Genomic DNA, 7683 nt, shown 5'->3' with positions numbered 1-7683 from the left:
CTACCAAGGGCAGTTCATTTCCCTGGTCATCCTTTGACCCTGCTCTGAGCTTTAGCATCTCCCCCAGATTCACTTGAACTCATACGCTCTCCCTTTTCTATCTCTGTCCCACAGACAGAAAGCCACTGCTTCCTCCACACCCACTCTCCTTGCCAGAAGCCTCACTGCAACTTCCTGTCAGTTTTATACACTCTTGTGTAAGTGTGGAAGTGCCGTGGACTTCCTCAGAGCACAAGTTATGTCTGAAAGCACCACGTTAACTCTTTGCTTACTAAGTGTTTCCTAGAAACATAAATGCTCATTAATTTTTTTATCAGCTAAATCCTTTGTAACTGGAAAATATGGGTGACATCGGGGGCGTGGGGTGGGAAATGTGATTTATATATTTTAGGACTAAAATAGCAGAAAAGCTAATACCGTGATTATTTGCAGCACTGTGAGTCCTGCTTGGTATCGGCAAAACTAATGACAGACTCTTCACATCCAGAGGCGTACTGGTCCACATAAAACCAGCAGTATGCGGCATCTCTGAAACACCCTTCACCAGTGGATCTCAACACCTTTTTAGAAATGCAGGAAATAATGCGGTGGCATTTACTTTTCCAGCTCTTTACGTTCATAATTAACTTTAAGCAACCCTGATGTGCTTTCTGCGCACCTTTGAGCTGTGACCAAGCTCAGGCTCCCAGCTGGAGCGCACCAGAACTCGGGAGAGGTGCGGCGCTCCCCAAGGCGACCCCGGCCCCCCTCCGGCCGCCGCCGGCCCGGGGTGAGGCGGGGCGGGGCGGCCGCGCGCGTGCGCAGGGGGCGGTGCGCGGGGTCAGCCCTCCCCGCGCCCGCCCCTCCCTCCGCCCCCGCCGCGCCAGAGCGAGGCTGGGCGTGCGGCGTCACGGCGACGGCCCCGAGCCGCGCCCCGGCACAGGCGGCGAGCGGAGCGGAGCCGAGCGGAGCGCAGCGGGCGCAGCGCAGCGGGATCGGCCGGCGAGGCGGCGGCGCGCGGTCGGCGGGGAGCGGAGGCGCTGTCCGGTGGGTTGCGGCGGGTAGGGGGGGCCGGGCCGCGCCGCTGTGGCGGGGAGCGGCGCGGCGTCTCTGGTACAGGTGGCGGGGCGGGGTGGGGTGGGGGCGGCGGAGGGGGGGGGGGCGGCGGCGACGGCGGGGAGCGGCGCGCTCTGAGGGAAGGGGCACCAGCCTGGAACATGGCGGAAGTGGAACCGGGAGCCGCCGCCTCGTCCGGCCTCAGGCGTGGTGGGACCCCGAGGGGGTGGGGGGAGCGGGGCGCTGAGGGGCAGCCGTCGCGGCGGGGCCCAGGGCCCGGCCCTGCCGTTCGCCGCATCCCCCCGCCTGCCGGTCCCCGGAGCAGAAGTTGGAGCGGAAGCGGAAAGTTGTAACCCCGCGGGTCGGGGCCGCGACGTGGGGCCCGGACGGCCGCGGGGAGGGGCGGGTGACGCCCGGCTCGGCCCCGCCGCGGGCGGGGAAGGGGACGGTGCCCGGCGGCCGCCGGCGTTGTCAGCGGGAAGTCCGAGCCGAGCCCCACCTAGTCCGGCCGCGGGAGAGAAGCCGCTCGCTCTTTCCGGCCGGTGTGTGGGGGCGAGGCGGGGGGGTCAGGCCGGGCGCGGCCGTCCGGGACAGCCCGCCGGGGCTTGTGCCTGGGGTGGCCACGGAGTGGGACAAGCAGACAGCGCGGGGGCCTGCAAGTTCCCTTCCTGCTTATCACAAAATGAAAAGGAAATGACAGGGACGTTCGCCTCGTCTAAACACCCCACCATCACCCGTGTCAAAGCAAATGGAAGAATTTGACTGACACTTCCTGCGCCAAACCCGTCTCATGAGCCTGAGGTCCTCGTACCCTTCTGCGTGCATTGGTGAAGAGGTGGTGGAAGGAAAACAAAGTTTGCAGAGGAGAGAATAAAACCAAATCTGACTGTTCTAGCATTGGCCCTAGATTACAAAAGAGAATGAGAAACCAAGGTTTTTGCAAAAAAGAATACCATGCTTTTACTCCTCTTTCCATCTTGAAGGCATGGATTATGCTGCTCAGGGTAAATGAAACAAAAAAAGGAAAGTCTTTCTCTGTACTGCTTTGGGATACGATAATAAGGAAGTACAGTTCAAAGAGAGAGGGTATGTCAGAGATACCCAAGTTGAAAATCATACAGGTTGTGTATGTGTTCTTGCATTTAGATGTTTTGATTAGTGTAATTACAATTTTCTGCATATAACAGCTACATCTTAACCCGGGATGAGATGTGTAGACAGTGTATGTCAAGGACTTTTCAGTACTTTTTCACAATGAAGTATATGTTGAAATTACTCTTATAAGAAAGGGATTCCTTTCCATGAATTACAATTAAAAGGCAGTGAAGCAATCACATTGCCTTTAAGAATAACCATTCAAAAACAAGTGTATTTCCTTTGGAAAGAGTCTCTTATCTCTGTGAAAAACTTGGAACATTATTTAAGTTACTACTTTTTGGATGACTTGCCTCTATATTAAAATCCCAAGCTTTTGGGAGGGGAAAAAACCCAACCAAACTTGGTAGAGTTCAGTATTTTCGTTTCTATTATTCATTGCATCTTTTTTTACTCTTGCTCACAGTCTATCCTGTAGACTTTGTGAATAATGGGGGATACTTATACTATTCCCATTAAAGGCTTTGCAAAAATAAACTAACTAATTAGATGTGATATTTTATCCCTTTGGTACCTGTATGTTTCAGGGATGCTTTTTGTAGTGTTATGAGCTACTTCAGGTTTAACTTAGAGCTGTAGTGTAAAACCATATTATCTGTACCCAAGTAACTGAGTTTGGAATTACACTGTGCAATATAAGTGCCATGTATCTTTCCTGCAGCAAAGATGATCATACCTGGAGCACCTGTCTGCCTAGGGGTGAAATAATCTGCAAAACAGAGTTGAAAGACCAAAAAAAAAAGTAAAACCAGAACTTTTATATGTGGGGGCAAAACTCAATAGACTTTTTGCTGTCTGTACCTGTGCTTCTATTCCTATATATGTGCACCAGATAAGTTTTCTGAGTGCAATTAAAATCGTGCTATTTTGTTCCAAAGCTCTCCTGTAGGACAGTTCATCAAAAATAAATCTGAAGTGAGCCATGGCAGTTCTTTTTGTGCTGTGCCAGTTTTTGCAGAGTAAAACTGACTGTCTTTTTAATTGAGAGCCTTTCTGGAGCAGAGGCAAACAGATGGGAATCTAGGTGAGGGCCTACAAAAGGAGAAAGAAATTGCTTCTATAGCTGAGGAAGGAAGTGTGCTGAAGGCTACACTGTAGCTTGTGATCTCACAGTTAGTAAATGTGACAAGGAACTAAAATAAACAGTTGTCCACCTATCATCTGGGATGTGGGAAGTGCAAGAGTCACAGAAGTACTTGAGTACTTGATGCTTACTGCTACCGTGCCAATCCTGTCATCCACAAGAGCTCTGCTAGCTGTTCAGGGTTAGGTACAGAGAGGTGCTCTTAAGGATAAGAATATCTTACCGATAAAAACAGGCACCCTTGTCCTTGGATGTTTGCTGAGAGGGTAGGCGGATCCTTTATGAATTGGCCTTTCTAAGTAATGCTTAAGATGACTTTCAGATACCTAGCTGACATTTGAGAGTGTTTGTCAGGTTAGGCTCCAGTTGGGAGTTTTAATCAAAATTGCTCCCTTAGTAAAACAGATCACTCAGCACGAGTGGTACGACAGAAGTCCGTGTTTAGAAGTTGTGGTTGTGGATGCTGCCACTCCTTCACCTCAGAACTAATCCAAAAGCAGAGTGAAGTGCACTGTGTGGTGTCAGTGTGCTGAATCCCTGCTGAGTTGGGGCAGGCTTCTGCTGTGTACTGTTCCATCTAGGTCAGGTAGAGGGATATTTTAGACAGCCTGTTTGTTCAGAGAGATGAAAGGAGTATCTACACCTTCATATTTCAAGGCAAACTTTGTTTTCCTGCTCAGATGTGGTTAAGATGGTCTGTTTCTATTTTTCTTGCATAAAGCAGGGGAAAAAAAGAAGTGCTTTTGTACTTGAATGTGATTAATAGACCTGTTTTCAAGCTGAGTTTTCATAGTTGTTTAACAGTTGAGTGTAGTAGATCTTTAATACCTTAGAGCATCTAATGTATGCCTTTTTCCTTAAGGCCTGTCATCCATGAGGCAACTGGGTGAGACAGGCATAGTAGAAGTAATATTTTAATGAAGTTATGCCAGTTTGCTTGTAGTAGACAAATGCTATTTTGAAAAAGTCAAAGACCTTGTCTGCTGGTACACACTGTTTGTTCATGAAGCAGTTGAATGAGGCTACCTTCAAAAGCAGCAGTAGGTTATGGCTACTGGATACTCTCATTTCTCAAGCTTTAGAATGTGTAAAGAAACACTGGACAACTAAAAGTGAAAGTTTTTTGTTTTTATGTGTGCCTGCTCATGCATGCTGTTGTGAGCTCCTGACATACTGCATGTTCCTCTCTCTTCTAGCAGCAAGGAAAAGGGAGGAAGGCTGTAAAAAACACCAAGTTGGAAATCTGCCTATTAGGCAATTTTTGAAATATAAAATTAATTATTTGGGGGCCCTCTAGCTATTCACGATGCTTCTTTTTCAAGAATGGTGTTTTAATAGTGATTTTTACTACTGAAGTAGTAGAGTGAAAGTCGCTATAAGACGCTAGAGAAATGTATGTTACAGAATTACAGATTCTTTTTAGAGGTGAACCAGGAAGAAGAGGAAGCACAACACTCTGTAGTTATTAATCTGAGGACTTGATGTAAATCCCGGCTATGCAGCTATGAAAAGAGACAGCCGAGTAAGTCCACATGGTTAGTTCATTCCTGGCCAAGGGAGGAAGGCTAGACCATAGGGCAGGAGTAGGACAGCCTAGCCCTTCCAGTGGATTGGTGTTTGCATCCTGTGGCAGACAAGCAACATCTCATGTTTCTCCCCAGCTTGAAATTCTTTTCAGGAAATCTGTACTTTCTTAGATCACTTGATGTCATTCCTGCAGCTGTTGCAACACAGGAAGCTGGCCTAAAACTGAATGACTTGACCAGGTCTTCTGCAAAAAGGATATTGTGTGCCACTGTTATTCATTCATGAAATAATTTCCAATGTATCCCTATTTGTAGAGTTGTGAGAAACCTTACATCATTAAATTTTTGGGCAGTATTGAAGACCTGGAACAGGAGAACAGTTTGTTATCATAACTGAAGACAAAGCAAGGCTCTGTCATTAATTTTTTTTATCATAGAAACTCAGGGGAATGTGTTCTTTGCATCAAAATTTGTCGACGTTGAATCTTACTAGCTTTAATGATAATGTTATTACCTAATTTCAGTAGGTAATCTGGATTAAAAGAAAATATGTACTTTAGCATTTCCATTAGTATGTCTTACTCTATAACTTTTTGTGACATTGTCTTCAGTTAATCTGAAATAATTTGTCAACACAGATAGTCCCTGCAACTTTCTTTTTGTTTTTCTGCATTAGTTGTCTTAGCTTTTGAAGTCTTGTCCTATTTTTCCCACTCACAGTCTCTGTTTCTGAAAGCTAACCAATTGTGCCTTCACTTTTTTTTTATGTCTGCAGTGAAGAAAAGTTTCTTAAAAGCATGCTTCGTATATCAGGAGGATGCAAAAAAATCAGTACCACCACGTCTCTGTCAAGGATGAGCTGCAGACACTTGTGAGTTATCTATGTGGAGTTCCAGAGGGGAGGTACAGGAGATAGAAGGAGAACCTGTTACTAGGAGTGGCACTTCAGCACTACAGAAGTGAAAGTGTTTTTGGTAATTGCAAAGTCAGACCAGCTACTTCGATTTTTTTTTTTTTTTTTAGAGGTTTCATGCATGGTCGGTATTTTTTATTTGAGATGAAGCTAGTGTACTGAACAGTAGTTAAACTGTACCAGAACTCAGATTACAGTGATAGTTAAGTTGTGAAACTCTACAATCCTTGTTTGCAGTTAATCAAATTTCTATAACATCTGGTGTAATACCTCCTCTAGAAGTGGTTTGTTAGAAGACTAGTGGAAAGTTGCAAGCTGTTTCAGAAGGGTAAACTGGAACATGGAGTGGAATTAATCTCCATTGAAGTGGAAGTTACCTAAAAATGTTACTCTCTGCAATACAGTGTTTAGGACTAGATTGATTTCTTTATCAGGTGACATTTACTGTTGATACTGAGTTGTGGAAATGTTCAAGGCCAGGCTGGATGGGGCCCTGAGCTACCTTATCTAGGGGGTGGTATCCCTGTCTGTGGCTGGCAGAACTACATCATCTTTTAGGTCCTGTTCTACTCAAGCCATTCTGTGTGCGTGGCTGTGTCCAGGTGTGTGTGGGGGCAGCTCAACAACATACAGGAACCTCTTTTATTAATCTTGTACACGTGAAGCAGTTATGGGGGATTGTTAGAGTTTGTAAGATGCAGGCAGTAACCCTCCTGTGATCTTTCACTGTGAAGCTACCTACAAGGTAACATTCTGAAAGCTTGATGTACGAGTTGACCCATAAACATAGCCTACTTGACTTCATATGGTTGCATTTTGCATAAAATATTGCTGAAGGATTTTCTTTTGGTTGGGAGAGTGTATCAATTAATACAACTTGCAAAATCTTGACTCTTGCACTTCTGGAGTTATATTTATATAGTTAGTATGAATAAGGAGATCTCATACTGTCTTTTTGTGACTCTTCTGACTTGTTTAAAATGGAGATTTGATGGGCAGTAGACATTCTGTGAGTCTGGTGATTTTGTCCCCATTCAGGGAATGGTCCTTTTGTTATTTACTGTCTGTTGTTTATATTGGTAGAAGCATACAGAATATGCAATGTTGTTTTTATGATGAAGAGCGTCAAAAATGAGTTTGTGGCAAATGTGAACTCCCCTTCAGAATTCTTAAAAATATAATACCAATCCATAGAGGAATTTCCAAGGCAGCTTTATATCAACAAGTATACAGTTCGAGATGCCTTGGACTTGTGCTTTTTATGAGCTGTTATGTTAAAAAATCTAACCCTCTACGAAGATAAGTTATTTCAGAATGTGCCATGCTTCTAGGAACTGATGCCAAATTGTCATCAAATTGTCACTTGGTGGAATCAAAGAGACTGTAGTAGTCCTGTGGCATCGAGGAGTAAGAAGAGGCAAGAATAGCTGACTGTCATGCTGGAGAATATCACTCTTCAATTTTCCCGATACATCTTTTTTGACTTAATAGCAGATTAGATGGGATTTCACCAAAGAAGAGACACCCTGGCACTTATTCTCTGTGGGTCTTGAGTAGATTTGGAGACTAATAGAGAGAAGCTGTAATACTATAATAAGCAAGCACTTGTAACTAGTTTTTTATCTGGATGCTTGGTCTTCAAATGTTCTTTCTTTTGGTGTACAATTTTCTACTTGCTTTTAAATCAGAATACTAGAGAGGGAAGCAAGCATTTCTGAATTATAGCTATGTATACCTGTACTTACTGTATGTATCCTTATTTTATTGTTACCTTTTCACCTTTCTTTATATTTGAGCTTAAATTTTTATATTTGCTTATATTTTTAATGATCCTCTGGTTTTTGTCCTGATCTCCCAAAACCTTTTATTTCAGGAATTGCCCAAAGCTAAATTGAGGCTCAGCCAGAGATCTTGCAGAGAAAACTTAAATGTAGTAGCTGAAATTCTGCTAAGACCAAGGAGTTGAAAAT

General features: G+C 44.7%; 1 protein-coding gene across 4 annotated transcripts in view; it reads left to right on the top strand.

Moving 5' to 3' along the window:
- The first annotated feature begins 903 nt into the window (after positions 1 to 903).
- The window catches only part of RAP1B (RAP1B, member of RAS oncogene family), a 31194-nt gene continuing 24414 nt past the window's right edge, over positions 904 to 7683 (top strand). The window contains exons 1-2 of one of the 4 annotated variants that reach the window (XM_053942629.1): positions 905 to 1026; positions 5576 to 5671. The gene's annotated coding sequence lies outside the window, so the exon portion shown is untranslated. Of the gene's footprint in view, positions 1027 to 5575; positions 5672 to 5755; positions 5775 to 7683 lie in introns of those variants that run through there. The other 3 variants (XM_053942631.1, XM_053942628.1, XM_053942632.1) reach the window with 3 other exon arrangements.

This window comes from Vidua chalybeata, chromosome 5, assembly GCF_026979565.1.
Source record: "Vidua chalybeata isolate OUT-0048 chromosome 5, bVidCha1 merged haplotype, whole genome shotgun sequence".
NCBI classification, from domain to species: domain Eukaryota; kingdom Metazoa; phylum Chordata; class Aves; order Passeriformes; family Viduidae; genus Vidua; species Vidua chalybeata.
This window is presented reverse-complemented; position numbering and strand designations above follow the sequence as displayed.